Source organism: Platalea leucorodia (genome assembly GCF_965183815.1).
Source record: "Platalea leucorodia genome assembly, chromosome: 22".
Classification (NCBI taxonomy): domain Eukaryota; kingdom Metazoa; phylum Chordata; class Aves; order Pelecaniformes; family Threskiornithidae; genus Platalea; species Platalea leucorodia.
In genome coordinates this window covers 7705417-7721827 of record NC_138844.1, presented here as the reverse complement: position 1 = coordinate 7721827, position 16411 = coordinate 7705417, and the positions used below count along the sequence as shown (strand labels likewise).

General features: G+C 39.0%; 1 protein-coding gene across 1 annotated transcript in view; it reads left to right on the top strand.

Annotated features, from left to right (window-relative positions):
* Positions 1-16411, top strand: part of TANC2 (tetratricopeptide repeat, ankyrin repeat and coiled-coil containing 2) — a 215101-nt gene that overhangs the window by 37763 nt on the left and 160927 nt on the right. The gene's annotated exons all lie outside the window — the stretch shown is intronic.

Genomic DNA, 16411 nt, shown 5'->3' with positions numbered 1-16411 from the left:
TGTATCGCTGGTTTAACTAGAACATTGTATTTTTGCATGGCACTATATAAACGCAAATGTGGTAGATACACAAACCAGTTTTGGAGGAAGCCAACATAACTTTTTAATGTAAAAGTTACAGCACATGTATTCTGTGTACACAATGTATAGTGCTGAGTTAGTGAACATGTATTTTAAATAAATCCAAATATGTGCAAACCCCAGTATGTGCAATATTTTGCAATGGTTCTGCAGGCAAACATAGCAGTGTGTATACAACTACATAGTTGTTTTTTTTTTTTTTTTTTTTTTTCTCGTGTGAAATTCATCTTAAGTATCTGTTAGCAACTCAGGGCATTAATTCCTTCATTTGAGGATTATTTGGTGTTTCTCTTGTAGAGTGCTGTTAACTCCATAGTTGTCTTCCGGACTGTGTGCAGTTACCCTCTTTCTGTTGGGGGGGAAAAAAAAGTGATTCCTTGCTGAAAATGAACCTAGTTTGCTGGATTCTTGGGGATCTTACAAGTAAATCCTGTATTTATTTATTTTAACCTGGAGTTCATTTAAAAGGTCATGCTCTAGTGGGCACAGTGTTTATGTAGGACTTCGACCTATAAAGGTTTAAGAATAAAATAATTGAAGTACACGCTTTCGGGTTTTGCCACATTAAAATGAGTTGCTAATTTGAATATAGATATTAGAAAAAATGAATTGTAATTAGGCTATTTTATTGACAATTATTTACTTTAGTTGCTTACCTAACCTGGACAAGTTTGAGGGGCTCCACTTTGACAGGCCAGGCCACTGAAGTGGGACCACTGCAATGCCTTGTACTGTCAGCTGCTGCATAAAGGGATGTCTACAGTAAGTCCTTCTGGCTCAAAAGAGTGTTTAAGAAATGTTTAAACCAAACAAAAGGAGTAGTTAGGCATCTCCTTACTAAAGAACATGCTTTGTTATGTTTTGTTCAGAATATTATATACATTAAGAAACCAGTTTAAAGGTGGTTCTCTGCTGATTACCCTTTAAAGTTCTAAAAAGATTTTTGTCTTTTTTCAAGGTAATCAAAATGTAGCTTAAACTTTGAAATGTTTTTAAAACAAAACTGGTTCTGTCCTTTTTTACAGGTGTACCATGTGTTCGAGTGGGGTTGACACCTAGATTATCCCTACTGACAGGTTGAAAGATGTATTATCACCCTTTAAACTTTGGGCTGGCTATTGATGTGTGCTCCATTTACAATTAACAAGTATACTTGTCTGTATTCCTGCTATTAGTCATTATGGGTGACATGTAGTGACATCATGGGAACCAAAATATTTCCTTTGAAATAAGAAGTTTTCTTGGAATATAGATGAGTCCTTTTTGGTGGAATGCAGCTCAATTGCCTGGGGCTAATGCACTTGGTAACTTGGGCACATTGCAGACTGTTTTCTTGCTACAGTTTTGATGCGTTATAAAAAGATAAAGAGGAATGGCAGGTGCCTAAGAGACTCCGTGGCTGTCTGCTTTAGTGCCTTTTAAGTTCATTTGGTTTCCTTTCAGCTTTGGATGAAAAGGGAAAGGGTGAGTCATGCAGGTAACTGTGCTTGCTCTGTGCAGTTTCTCATAAACATGTTAAGAAAGATGAAAATTATGAAGAGTAAAGCTCTTAAGTGACCTGATCTAAATTGGTGTTGCTTTGAGTAGGAGGGGTTGGACCTGCTGAATGCCAGAATTCCTGGCATAGGTTGCTCTGTGAGCCTTAATTTCTGAGGTGAAGGACGCACAGTCCCACAGTACTTAACAGACAAGCAAAAAAACTTTTAGGTTAAAAAAATACCAACATACATTTCTAAATTCTCCCGTATGTGACTCGAGAATAAATAGAGATATGTTCAAATAAAACTATTTTTTTTTTTTTTACACCCTAAGTGTTTTTTTACTGTTTGAAGAGTGAAATGGAGCTCTAGAAAAGGATTCAGGGATCGATTTGTTCTTGTTATACTACCAAGAGTAATAAGGAATCTGTAGACTGAACTATGCAGCCAGTCAGTATCCCTCTGTCCTTTAATGGAGATGAATAAATATAATTACTGGCCTGGTAATGCCTGATGTCAATTAAGAAGAAAGGATTGAGTTTAGTTGTATAACGTATTGGACTGTTCCAGCTAACCTAAATAAAAGATGTAGCTATTTGAAAGACTTAATTTTCATTAATTGCTCAAACAGCTGTGTAACTTGACAAATGCAAGAAGAATTAGGTATAAGGATGATGCTATTTCTATGCAAAACCATATATACTAAAACTGAATGTGCACAAATTATTATTTTTCCTTGTTATCTCCTCCCCTCCAAGGGACTGAACACATAGTAAAATTATACCGTGTGTAGAATTTAGGAATAGGATGGAGGATGGATCTTCTTAAAGCACAAGGAAGGGATTCTTTTGTCCTTAGAAAACAAAATAAGTATATTCTGAAGTGAACTTCTAGCTGGATAGTATAATTTGCGTATAGCTTAGATTGCTAAAAATACACAGTTCCTGTTGGGTTGGGAATTAAATGTGTAGGGGACACATTTCTGGAGCTCTTTGGGTGGAAGTCCAGCAAAGTCCCCGACAGGACTAGACTTCTGCACCTAAATGGGTATTTACAGAATCAGACTGCAGTCTCCCAAGAGTCAGAGTGTGTTTGAAGAGAAGCAATTGCTTGCCTGAACGCTGAGTCTAGTGTGATGCTGCAGTTATGGATGCAACTGATAATGATGGTCTTTTAGTCCACTGCCTTTAAACGTGAACCACGTGTGTTGGCAGGATCTTATTGATACTTCAGAAGACTGCTGAAATCGCTTGGATTCTTTGTTCATAGCTAGCTTTAAAAGTAGTAGGTAATTTGCTTTAAAAGGCTATGGCTAATCCTGTCTGTAACATGTTTCCTGCATAGCAAGCAGTGATGCAAAGGAGGCAGGTATGTGTTCTGTGAAGTGCATGAGGTAATGGGTGTTATGCAAATAGCTTAACTTGCCAGACGACCCAGGGCTGCTGTTTTGTCCATAAATGTCAATGTAGGGCTTAAGTGTGGGAGGTCTTATCTCTACAGAATTGAATTCTCCCAGGCGAGGAGTTGGACCGTATCACTACTGTGATGCAGTTGGATTACAGGGTATGTTTACTGTATAAGCAGTTTAGTTCCATTAAAAGGATTGGGGTTTTCCTGTTGATCCTGGGAGAACAGCAACTTTATCGTCATTTGGGGCTGTATTAGTTACTTGAGATTTTGCCCAGCTTTTTGCCACTAATGTTCAGAAAGATCATGAAGTGGGTGAGTTTACGTTTTAAGGAGCAGAAGTGGCAGCATGCTCGTGTTTTAAAGTACTTCAGTTTTGATTATTCAATGCTATTTAGATTCAGAAACACCATTAAATGACTGTGAAAAAGGAAGGGTTTTATTTGTCAACATCTGTGTTTAAAGCCTATGTAAACAGATTAAAGATGTGTATACTCGAACAGAATAAGACAGTACAGAGGTACATAGACAGCTCTCACTCTCCCCACCTCACACAGCTAATTGCTGCTAGTTGGGCACTCACAAGCTTCCACGAAGTCTCTCCCGTTTGTTTTCCTTAAGTACAGTTTGCCATTCAGCCTGTGTCCTGATTAAATATAAGTGTTTACCTGCAAGGCAGCATGCACGATGAGGGAAATGGGGGATGATGCTGTGCCTGCCTGCTTTTATTCACGTGTACAGTAGCATTCAAATGGTCAGCGTAGTGCAAATTTTTAACATTTTACAGCTAAATTCTATCACTTTCCTCCACTTTTAACTTTCGTACATTCCTTGTAAGTGCCAGACTCTGTCCTTAATGTGCTGCAATATGGGGTGCTGGGAGCCATCAGAAAAGTCAGTTCAGCAACAGCTCCTGCCAGTCGCATAAAGCACCTGGACGTAAAATGCCTCCGAAACCGGATGGGTTTGTAGTTCTCCATAAATGCACGGGCTGTGAGATTTTTGTTGGCGGAGGAGTTGTGGGCTTTAAGTTTTATTTAAAAAGATATTTCAAATGGTCTTACGTGTGGTCTGAATTTAAGCAGATCTGTGGAAGTCAGAATTAATGCAAAGCCTGACTGATTATCACATGGAGTGTTTTTACTGGGGTTGTATATGGATTTGATTTTGATAAAATTCACAGTTTTCAAAGACTAAGAGTACTGCGTGCAAGGGAAGGTAAGTTAGGCACAGGGGGGTACAAACTGTTTGATCATACTATCAGTGGGATAATTAATACTGGCTAATCATATTTGAGGTCATGTGCACAAGCATGCATACATGCACTTGCAAATGAGAAAATAATGTCTTGGACAACAGTAGTGGTGAAAAGGTTGCATTTCCAGTTAGATAATGTGAGAGAAAGGACTCACAAAGCATATTGTGTGTGCCATAAATTCTTAAGCAGGATGAGCGAGAATGTGTTTTTTATGCAAGACATCAGTGAGGTCAGTAGTGCTGTGCTACTTCTAGTGCTGACGTCAGCATTTCGGAAAAGGGGTTGCAAAATTACGGAAGATACAGAAAGTCACAACAGGCTGCTGGGTGTAGGGAATGAAACGTCACACCCTGGAAGATTAGAAGTTCTGGGTGTGAAGGTTATCAGAAAGGGGGGAGCTGACTTAACTGTGCTGTACAATACTTTGATGAAAATATGGGTACCATAAGGCCACTCAATCTAATACAGGGATATATAACATGCAGCATACAGCACAAACTGAAATGAGAATTGGAAATTATGAAGAAAGGCACAGTGCTTTAACAGGATGAATACTCATTGATGCTAACTGAATGGAAGTGATTTTTTGGCAGCAGAGGAGCAGATAGCTTCAGTCAAACATAAATGAATGAAAATGTGGCTTCTACGCTGCAGGAAGTCAGGCTAGGTCATCTAACGGGCCTTCCTGGATTTTAACGTTAATCTTATTTTAAAAGATAAATAAGTCTCAAGTAGAAAAACAGCATTAAAAAATTATCACTCAGTTGTCTATGAGGAAACACTCTTGTGGAAAATGTCTTGCCTGATCTTCACGTGCTAGTTGCATGGGCTGGCTTCTTGCTAAAGACTGCTGTGCCCTGTGTTTCTGAGAGGCTTGAATATTGCCTCTCAGAAAATACTTGTTTGCATTAGCTTTGCAGTCCTCTATAGATCTGGGAAAATAAGGTGCAGCGTTTCCTAATGTTACTATTACAATGCGCAAAGCACTTGAGTTATGTGTCCTTTCTTTTAAAGAAGCTGTATCTGTGAAAGCCTGAAAAGAATTAGATAATCAGATGAATTTGTACCTTCCCATACAGCCAAAATACCTTGACATATGATTTGGTCATTATGTATTCAGGTTAAGTTTCCCTCCTTTTGATTTCTGCTCTATCTTTCCTGGAAACCTTTCAAGTTTATTACTGCTGTATCAAATCTTATTTCGTCTTTATGTATGACTAAGCTAAGCTTAAATGTGCATCAGCCCATCTTGAGGCATTTACGTTTTTTTCTCTTGACCTTACAGCGTTGGCTGATGGCATACAGCTCTCTCTGCTAATGGGTGATAATGCCCACAGCCCAGGGAGAGGCTGATGCTGTCCTGCCTTCAACACTGCTACCATGTATGGAGCTTTTTTTGGAGCATGAGAAATAAATTGGGACAGTTGGTTTTTTGTTTTTCTTTTTTTCCTTTTTTTCTTTTTCTTCTCCGCTTGTGACCTACTGCGAATTTGGAAATGGGGTACAAAGCTGAAAAACTAGCTCTCCTTTAATTTCATAAAGGACAGTTTTTTATGCATTCCTATTTCCCTTGCTCATTTAAATTTTCTGATAAGTCAAACTCAAATATCATTAAATATTCCCTTACGTGAAATCCGTAGGTTACTTTAAGACAGGTCATAGTGTTAGGAATTCTTAAGAATTTTTCATCTGCATCTCCAAGCAAATAGTAATTTTTTTTTTTTTTAAAGTCTGCAAGCCACTTAAAATAACGGATAGTTTGAATTCTGCTTATAACTTCACGTGTTTGTGTAATATGCTGTGCATCTTTCTGCATTTTGTGAGTTTTATACAATTAGTCTGTCTAGCTTTTTAATAGCTGCCTGCTCGAGGAAGCGAATGCAAAAACTTAGTCATAATTTATTTAATCAGCAGAACAGCTGTTTCACTGCAAACTTTCATTAATAAACTTCAAAGTTTGTCTACATAAATAGAATAATTTTAGCACTAACAGGTTTCTCCGTAATCTTCTGTATAGCAGTAATTTTTAAAGTGTAATTATTTTACATAATGTAATGCTATGCAAAACTTGGCCTCATTAAATTAAATACTCAACAGTCTCAGTTTTAAATTGCTAAGCAAAACAAAGATAAGTATAAACAATTTTTTTAGCAGATAATTTACACCTCATCCAGGTAGTGGGGCAGCATGAGGGAAACATAACAGCTAATTAAGTGGTGATAGCAAAGGCAGATGAACTGAATGTAAAGTCACTGCTGACCTTGGTCACAGGCAAGATTACAAATGTTTCTAACAATATAAATCAACACACAAGTGAAATATATCTGTGCATGTGGTCTTGATTTAGTTTAAATTCTGAACTATTGATTTGGGTTGTGTTGATATATTTTCAGGTGAAAACAGCTTGGTTTCACAGCAGTAAATGGAGCGGTGCTGGCAAGGATGCCTATACCTACGAAAGGGGAGTATCTTCAGAAGGTTATCAGCAGAATTATTCTGGTGAAAAATTACACCCTATAGCTGATATAGTCATGCTGAAAGAAAAGCTGGCTAGGGTAAAGAAGAACAAAATAAAAAGCTAGCCAGAAAATAAGGTGGGGTTAAATGGTCCATGTGCAGCAGAGCGAGGCGAGAGGGGGCTGCTGGGGTCCTGTCTGCAGAGGGACCACAGTCCAGTGGGTTTCCACTCTGAGATTTAATCTCACTTTTAGCATTGAAAGTGAGTCTCCTTGGCCAGAGTCAATCCTATTTTGAACTTGTTCTTGTGGCTTCACGTCACACTGTGCCTGAGAAGTGCCCGGTTCGATGGTGAGTGCGTTGGGGCTGTGCTGGGTCTTCAGTGCTCGGGGAGGGGTCTGTGCTCTGCCTGTGGGCTGCGAGGGTTTTCCTCCAAGTCCCTCCGTGCATGTAAATGTATGAAGATCACCTGGAGGAGAAAATGGAAATTACTCAACCTAACAAAGTTCTCCCAGATGAAATCCTCAGCTTAACACTCCTTTCCTTGCCAAATCCTGCCTGTAACTGCAAACCCAGGTGTGAAGGAACAGGAGGAGTTTCTGCAGCAGCCACTGAGATGCCTGGGTGGTTTCACCCAGTGAAATGCATCTCCACTTACAGGTTATGATCTTCTGTTATTAATGGGAATGTGAAGTTGCAGCTAACTAACTTTACTGTATGAAAGCAACAGTGTTATCAAGATTGAAGCCCATGGAGGAAAATCTGTGCGTTGTTGAAACGCTGTTGAGTGAGCCTCAGAGGACCCACCAATCCTTGGATGTTCAGGCATTGGTTGTTAGATCATAATTTCACCTAAAAGGCTCCTGCATGTCTGCCAGTCTTCTCTGTAGAAGCATAGTGCTGTTCTCCAGAGTTTTCTGTATCTGGGGGTGTGACAAGTTATTGGGGTGGCATTGGCTGCTTTTCTCCAGGGAGGGAGGAAGACACTTGTATGGAAAAGAACCAAATGCAGCAAAAAACCCTGATACTGGGTTGTCCCATGCCATCTCTTGGCTCTTAAGTCTTTTTTCTCATGTGAAAGATCAGCCGGCGTTTTGGAAATTTGACGGTTCTCTGCCATGTTGCACATAGTCTGATTAAGTAAATTTTCCTCATAAGCTTTCTGCAAAAGAAGTTTGTTCATGATTCCTTATCCCTGTTGCCTGCGGGAGTGGCACCCCAGCCATGTGATTTCTTGCTTCTCCTGTCTTTTCCTTGTGAAGTTTCCTGACACTGTAAGGTTTTAGCTAACCTCTGACATGGATTCTGGGTTTGAATTTTGTACCATCTGCTGTCGTCAGATGCTTGCTTCTGTGGAGGTAAGATACAGGCAGGGCATGTGAAAACAAAGCATCAGACTGTTTTTACCAATTTTTTTAAAGACTTTTTTTTAAATAAAAATGCCAGGGTGTTTACCATAAGGCAGTTAATTTTGCTTTAAGTCATTTAAAAACATTTTGCATTTAGGCTATTGATTATTCACCATATAACTAACTTCTTAATTGTTTCTGATTACATTTTCTATCTCTGTAAGAATCTTTATTTGTAGTTTTTTTATCTTCTCTCTAATTGAGAAGGGATTTTTTGTTGCTGTACACATTAATAGCATTATGTGATCAGGGTAGCCCTTTGTTTCCTTTAGATGCCAGGTTGGTTATTGATATGTGCTCTATGACTTGCATTTCTTGGAGGAGGGGGTTACTGACTTCACAAAATGCTCTTTCAAATGGATAGCTTACATAGCAGAATTTGCTGGAATATTGATGCAAGAGAAGTTCTTTGTTTCTAAAATTGTTTTCTTTTACTCTAGCAGCTTTTTGCCCTTGTCTGTGAATATTTCATTCTCCTTTAAAAATGATGGAGAGGGGAATGTATTCTTACCTTCTCGAATGTGAGTAGTCCACAACATCATTTTAATTGGCAAAAAATGTTTATAAGCCATCATGTGTAATGTGCTAGTACTAGATGGATTGTACCTCCTGGTTGATAAATCAAAAAAAAATTACTATAAAGAGCTTCTGTAATTGTATTAATTAGGGAGATTTATGTCTGGTCTCTGCAAAGCAGTTTATGATATTGTGTACAACTCAACAGCAGCTTGCTTAGGCTGGTGCTGCAGTGACAGACTGACATGGCATCCCTTGGCATGGGTAAATTCGTTCCTGGACAAGCAGAGATGATGTACTAATGCTTTGCTATTCCTCCATTTCCTTTTTTAAACCCTTTTGTATTGTTCCTGACTAAATTTGGCATTGTGCAATACTTGAGCCTTTCGTAGTGGTGCAGGGATTGCTATGTAACTTTAGACTGTGCAGCGTTGTAAAGTGCCTTCTAAAATTAATATAGGAATATCTAGAAATAGGTCAATGGATAGGAAATCTGGTACTGGTACAAAATGATACTACATACCTGTGTATTGCTTTTTCTTTTGCATTTTATCTTTCAGGCAGAATTTCTTGAATACTTAATTTCTTTAAAGCCCTGTCTGTATTTGTAAATGTGTATGTATATATATTACTGCTACTGCTTGAGTAGTGTCTGGAAAATAATTCTTAGAAATAATTACTCATTCTTCCAACTAAATAGAACTGTTAATCTCTTTTTATATTTTACTGTATAATTGCCTTAAGGAGGAGATTGAGTTGTATTTGTGATCAAAGGCCATAAATTGTGACTGCATACATCTCTGAAGTTTTTTCTGTTGCAGTATAGAGCCGCAGGAGCCATAAGAAAGATGATTCCTGAGGATGTTTGAGTTGCATTATTACTACTTCTGTGTTTAAACATAACTTTTAAAATTTAGTTATTTGGATTCCAGGAGGTAACAGACTGGAAGAAGGATTTTGGTTGCATTTGGTGGAAATACCTTTGATAAAAAGTTTTACTGTGTTTCTAAAAAGATTGGTAGTGCATTCACTGGAAATGGGGTGGAAGAATTAATTCAACTGCAATATGAGAGTGCAGAATGCAACAAGAGCTGATGATGGAAAATAATGCTCAGTGTTACATCTGTTTGAGAAAACAGTGAAATGCTAAGAAATACAAGGTTTTCAGATGGGATTTTTTGTTTTCCTTTTTGCTTTTCCCTAGTTATCTTACTGTAATTTTGCTAGCACATTCAGACTCAGTAGTTAAATGACTTTCTTCAGTACTGAAAGACACATCATTGTTTGGAGAGTGATAGGAGTTTTCATACCAGCCTGTCCAAGTATGTTTAATTGCGACAATACTAAGGTGATTATCACATGCACACTTAAAGCTGGAAGACCTCCGTTTCAAACTGCATGTTAATTGTGACAAATCCTAATGCAAAAGTGCTGGTATGCTCTGCCAAAAATCAATTTCCTGTAGTAAGTCATAGATGAATCAATATGGTTGACCAAGGTAATTGAATTGGGTACGTCTGGGTAGGCAAAGCGTTGCAGTCTGCAGGTGAAAGCAGGGACTCGCAGTCTGAACACCACCGCTGACTGTTGTTGATTTACTCTGTGATCTTGGGAAAATCACTTAGAGGAGCATTAGCAACAGTACCTCCTTATGCTTGTGTGACAAAAATAACATTTTGGTAGCTATGAAACTAAAGGTATAGGAAGGACACATTGGCTGTAGCAGCTCTAACTATAAAATATGGTGTACTAGCGTTATACAAGAAAAAAAGTTTTGCGTTCTAAAAACAAGGTTAACTTAAGCCTTTGCAAGTACTTGAAATAGTTTGTTTGGGATTTTGGTAGGCTGTGCTTGTGCTTTCCTAGAGAGGTAGGGCAGCCATTGCACAGAGCATCTCGGAGGCAACAGCAGGAGCCGGCCTTGTCATGTGAAGCGTTCCCATGCCTGTGCCTGTGTGGGTTTGCTTTTCCCATGCAGTTACTACCTCCTGTCTCCAGGTGCTGCTGTACAGCAGCGGCATATGGGGAGCGTCACCTCGTCTGAATGGGTGTGGTGCTCTGGTTAATTACCAGGGAATGAGCTTGGATGGCATTTGGATTCCCATCGGTTCAGCTAAGGCCAAAGTGATATTTTCAATGTGTTGGTTATGGGTTTGGGGGATTTTTGGAGCCTTTTTGCTATGCAATAGGGCTTTGAATCCATAACAAATCCCTTTCACTGTTCTCTTTCTGCCATCGTTCAGGGATCGCTGAGTGCTAGCAGCAGGTTGCCCATCATCAGAATAACCTATTTTGAGCTTCAGTCACTTGTACCAATTTCTCAACTAATTTTAGGACAGATGACCACTAAGCCATTCTAAAAATGCCGTTTGAACTTTTGATTAGAGGAACGCGCACAAATGCAAAGACAAAATTTGCCCTACAAAGTAGGTAACTCTTGTTGTAGCTGTTAAGAAAGGCATATGTTATATATAGTGTTAATTGTTTTTAGTTAATTACATTTTAACATATTCAGTCAATTGGAATAATTAGTATATCTGTCATGCTTTTTATTTGAAGCTGAAAATGCTTGTGGTTGCTAAAGGTCCCAGACAACCTTATTAGAGTATACAAGTATTTTATAATTTACAGATGGGGAGCAAAAGCATGTTGAGTCAGTGATGACAAGGAGGGAATTTGGAAGTCAGTCATCACTGATTCTCCTTCGCTCTTGTCCCCTTCCCTCGTCGCTAACATGCGTACGCTTCCCCACCAGACACCAAAAGCTCTCACGTACAGAACAAAGGTTTTTCCCACCTTGTAATGAGTTTTAAAAAATGAACGACTGTACTGTCTGTAGAGTTGTTCTTTGATTGCCTTTTGAAATATTCTGGTTATTTTTACGTTTTCCTACTTCTTTTTTCCCCCTGTTACACATGTAGGTATTACATCTATTCAGATTGGAAGGTGTAACAATTCATAATGTGTTCTGCTTGTGTGTGCTAACACCAGATACAATTCTGTGCTAATTCAGTTTGAAAGTAAGACCTCCTTATTCCAAAATATAGGAGACCACATCTTTCAAATGGCTAGAATGATATTATGTTCTGCTGCAAGAAAAGAAACAATTTATGCTTTAATGTAAATGAAAATGTTTGTTTTCATATCTTTCTGTTTTAACTTTTAGCTCTAGATTATGCCTCATAGGAGCTGCTGGGTTACTGAATAAGGATAGTTGAAGCTGTTTCCCTGCTGTGGAAGCTCCTCTGGGTGTTGTGTCTGAGGCACATTTATGAGTTGGAGAAAGCCTGAGGCATGTTTGGGCAGAGTGGGAAAGAGCCCGCGTGCGTGTCAGAGCAGCTGGTGAGGTCCATGGGAGGCGGCGAGGCTTGGGAGAAACAGTGCTGCTGGGAGGCTGAGAGCAGGGTGCCTGGAAGGGGTGTGCTTTCTCCTTCTCCAAGCAGTTATGAAGATGGGTTTCCGTTTCACCATGGTTGAAATAATGTAGGGATAGTGACAGCAGTAAGTGAGAAGCTGTACTTTGAAGGGGGGGAAGGGAGAAGGGATGGTCCCATCTCTCTTCTCTCTGCACTGGAGCAGCGTTGATGCAGTGTCCGGGTGTTAAGTACTTCAGAGTGACTTCACCAACTGGCTGGTTCTTCCCAAATACCTAATTATGGGCATCTTTTAATGAAGTTTCTTTTAAGATAACACTTGGTCACTCCAAGCTCCAAATTCTAGTATGTTAGATCAAAAATACCCTGCTATGGATCAAACTGTCTAGTCGGTCAATAGCAGCAGCAGCAGCAGCGAGGAACAAGCACGAGTGTTGACATCTTGGTTGAAGCGGTTTCTTTCCATACTAGTCTTCCAGCATGAGTTGTCTACGCTGCAGATGTTGGAAGTTTGGATTCCAAGGTGCGTTCCTCACATCGGAGTTACATTTTTCTTGTATATAATGCTGATTTGCTAATGAAGAGCCTGTCATTTGTGAAAGAGAAATGCTTGGGAAAGACCCCTTGGGCTTAGAGAAGTTGCCTGGGCAGTGGTGGTGGTGCAGTTTGCTGTTAAGAAAGAAAAACTCAGGGGACGAAGGTCCAGGTTAACAGTCTGTGGAGGCAACATACCTCATCTACCTGTTAACCTCCTTTATCTCTGGGGTGTGATGGTTTGTTAACAAAAGGTCTTCATCCGCTTGTCAGAACAAAAATAAAAGTTAGAAGTAAAATGCAAAATGATGCAGCAATAATATTTTGCTGGATAGTTCTCTGAGTGAGTTATTAGGTCCTCTGATTTTGATAGTGAAGCAGATATTATGTCTGAAATAAATGTCTTGTCATTGACTGTGTTTTCCATCTCATGTATATAAGGTACGTTTTAAATTTCTTCTAAAACAATTAACAAAATACAGTTTTGAGTATTTGCTCACAAATTCTGAGAAAAACATATTTTCTATCATCAAATCAATATTACATCCAATTACTAAACCTGTTTGTTGTCTTGTCTAGTGAAATAGATAATGTTTGCATTTAATCCCACATCAGCGGAGTTATTTCTGACTCTGGTGGTTTGATCAGCTTTCTCTAACCCATCCGTCGCGGTTCCTCAGCCTTCATTGAGTGGGTGGATAAAATTCCATCTCTTGTATCTGCGCTTGTGTTTCCGTACAATGACTTCTGAAGAGGCGAGTGCTTCTTATTTTTCTCCTCTCTGAAAGTTGTAACTGTGGCTTTTTTATCTGTTCATCCTGGGTGATTCTGTATTGCCCCCATAGGAGCTTGAAACATAATTTCAGAAAAATAATTATAAGTTGATGCACGTAGATTGCTGCAAATTAGTACCTTTCTGATTCAGTGACAGTAAACATTACATTCAGCTGATTACTTCCTACACTGCCCCATTAACTTTTATGTAGTTTCCAAAAAGACCGGCTTTACATTTATTTAAATGATTAAAGTAGTGAACAAGTAAGGCTACTTCTATCCCTTTTAGTAACTAGATTGAAAGATTGTTCATCAAAACAGTTTTGGGGACAAGTACTGGAAATTTGAACAGTAAATTTAAACAAAATTACTTAGCTAAAATGCGGTGAACTTGGATGGCTTATTTGGCTGAATTTTTTAGAAGCATTTATGTGATTTAACCCAAATCTCACTGACAATGAATGGAGCATAAGGAGTCTGAACAAGTCCAGTTCTTTTGAAAATTAACTTTGCTAGTCTAATTTTATATTGAGTTTGTGTCCTGTGATTTTTTGCTTGGTCCTGTTTTTAAACGAATATGCTTTTTTAAAGGAGAATTACCACAGTGTGTATTTGGTCTGTTCAGGGATATTTACATTAGAGAAGCTCTCTAAGAGTTATGGTGAATTTTATGTTTTCTTCTATCTAAAAGATCATGGATGTTTCAGACTATTTTTAATAAAAAGGTTATGGATAAAAATAAAAAGGAATCACTGAAATCTTCGATGTGAAAATGCATGCTTCTGATATACAGTTTTGAACAACCAGTCTTGAGACTGAGTTTTATAGGGGTAGATTGACTTCTGGGTGATCTTTTGTGTTCACCTTGGCTATTCAGAGTCCCTGTACATCTGCTTTTGCCCTTCCTCACAGCTATTTGGACAAATTAAAGAATGATGTTTTCACTACAGATTGCTTTCTGCTCCTGAGATTGTTCCTTAATGAGCTCGGATACAATGCAGGTACTGAGGGTAGCTGGCCTTTGTTTATAAATTTAGATAATGTACTTATTATTGCCATTTTAAAGTGCACAATGTATAAAGTGCGCACATCTTTTTATAGTTATGGATAAAATCTGTAATGTAATTTCATAAGCTTTAATGGAATAACCAAGCCAGCATGTGTACTCGTATTCTGGTCTTTAGGTGTATTAACAAAGTGGCAATAATACTGGGTTTCTGAACTCTATCATGCCCTGTTATAGCCATGACTCCAGAAATAAGCTGTTCACAATGTTGAGCATTTTCTAATCAACGTTATTTTCAAACCACAGACTCAGCTGGAGTCTGTGCATACCTTGTGTCAGTACTGACTCCTCATTTGCTTACTGCTCACATGTCCAGTGGGACTATATTTAACATACAATGAGGTAAACCCCCTTATCTGTATTAAATGTATATTCATTTTCCAGTTTAGCTAAAGTATTTCAAAACACAGCCTGGCATTTCCATTTTCTTAAATACTAACATTGTGTTTGCCAAAAAGGAGAAAGTCTTTTTGTGACCCATGGATTAACAGTTATCAAATGTAACAATATATTTATGAAAACATTTCTGTGACTTCCGTCTCCTGTATTGCTTTGCATTATAAACTGTACACAGCTGAAAAAAGCTGCCTCTTTTTTTTTTTTTTTTTTTTTTTTTTTTTTTTTTAAATCAGGGCAGTGATGTAATTGCGGCGGGCTTTTTCCTTTTTGACAGTTTGGAATGTTACTGCTCAGCTTACCTCTGAAAAATACCTGCTTTTGGTGTGTACTCCTGGCCACTGAATGAAGATCTGTGTGTGAAAAGTCTAGGAGTTAGAATTAGTTTAAATAACATTATCTTTAATGTTAATTCCAGAAAAATAGTTCTACACAGAAATAGTATGCCATGTATGTCTTTTATGACTTGTGTGAATTACCAGAGCTGTTCATAAGGGATTCGACATGTTGGAAAGTGGTTGGGGAGCTGTTTTTTACTGATGTGGTGATTAATAACCCAGGTCTGTCCTATAGTGCCATCAGTAAAAATCTTCCACCCTCAACACCCACTGCCGCACACCCCCATGTACCCCAGCACTCCCACTTGGGAGTTGTTTTGGTGGGGGGAGATGCTTGATTCTGTTAGTAAATTAATGTAGTTCTTAATAATTATTTCATAATTATTTTAATAATACTAATTTTAGCATAATAATAATATTTTTTGTATTTGTTTTCTGAAGCAGAAGACTCCCTCACAAATTAAATATTCAGGAAGAATTTTTGATTAAAATGGTTCTTTTAAGTACCAGACTCAGTCCACACTCCCATCTTGCTCCGTTTGGGTATGTTTTGCCTCTTTCCAGGCACAGATCAACCTGGGAGGAGAGCAGGCGGTTGTGTTTGGCACATGTCATTCCTTAGCCTGGCTGGAATCCATCGGGATTGCTGAGAGCAAGATTTGCAACTACCTCTCCTACGCTGGGCTGAGCTGCTGAGGCTCTGGGGACGGGACCCAGCGCTCCCTTCTGCAGCAGCGATACCCTGAGGTCTTGGGACCGGTCTGGCTGCCGTCACCGCACGCTTTGATCCGGTGTGCATTCATCCCCTGTGGCAGTTTGGTTGGTGGCTTCCCCCCCCCCTGCCCATGCATTTGTGATTTGGGAGCACGATGGCAGTTGGGAGCCACATCGCCTTACGTTATGCTGTGCACAAGGCAGACCTTTCCTTCTGCAGGGATGCCAGGCTGGGCTGGAAGCAGATCAGATTGTAACTGCTGGACTGGCTTTGTGTGAGTCTTCTGTGTTTTCCAAATACAATTTTGATATGATGCAGATTTAAAGTGTTGATTTTTAAGCTATTATAGTGGAGTGTGCTCTGTCAGTTGCTGTTAGAGCAACGGCACATCTAATGCAGTCAGTTCTTGCAGCAGATTTCCCAGCATGCGTAAAGCAGGCTGACCCACCCTTTTATTTTTCCGCGTTAAAAATGCTTTGTCAGAAAAAAGAACTGGGAAGACATTTAGTCACGTTGTGTGTCTTAGACGCTGTTTTAATTAAGAAGGGGAAGAGGAATATTGGGCTGCTGGCACTTTATTTTATTTAAAACTTGTTGTCTTTGCCTTC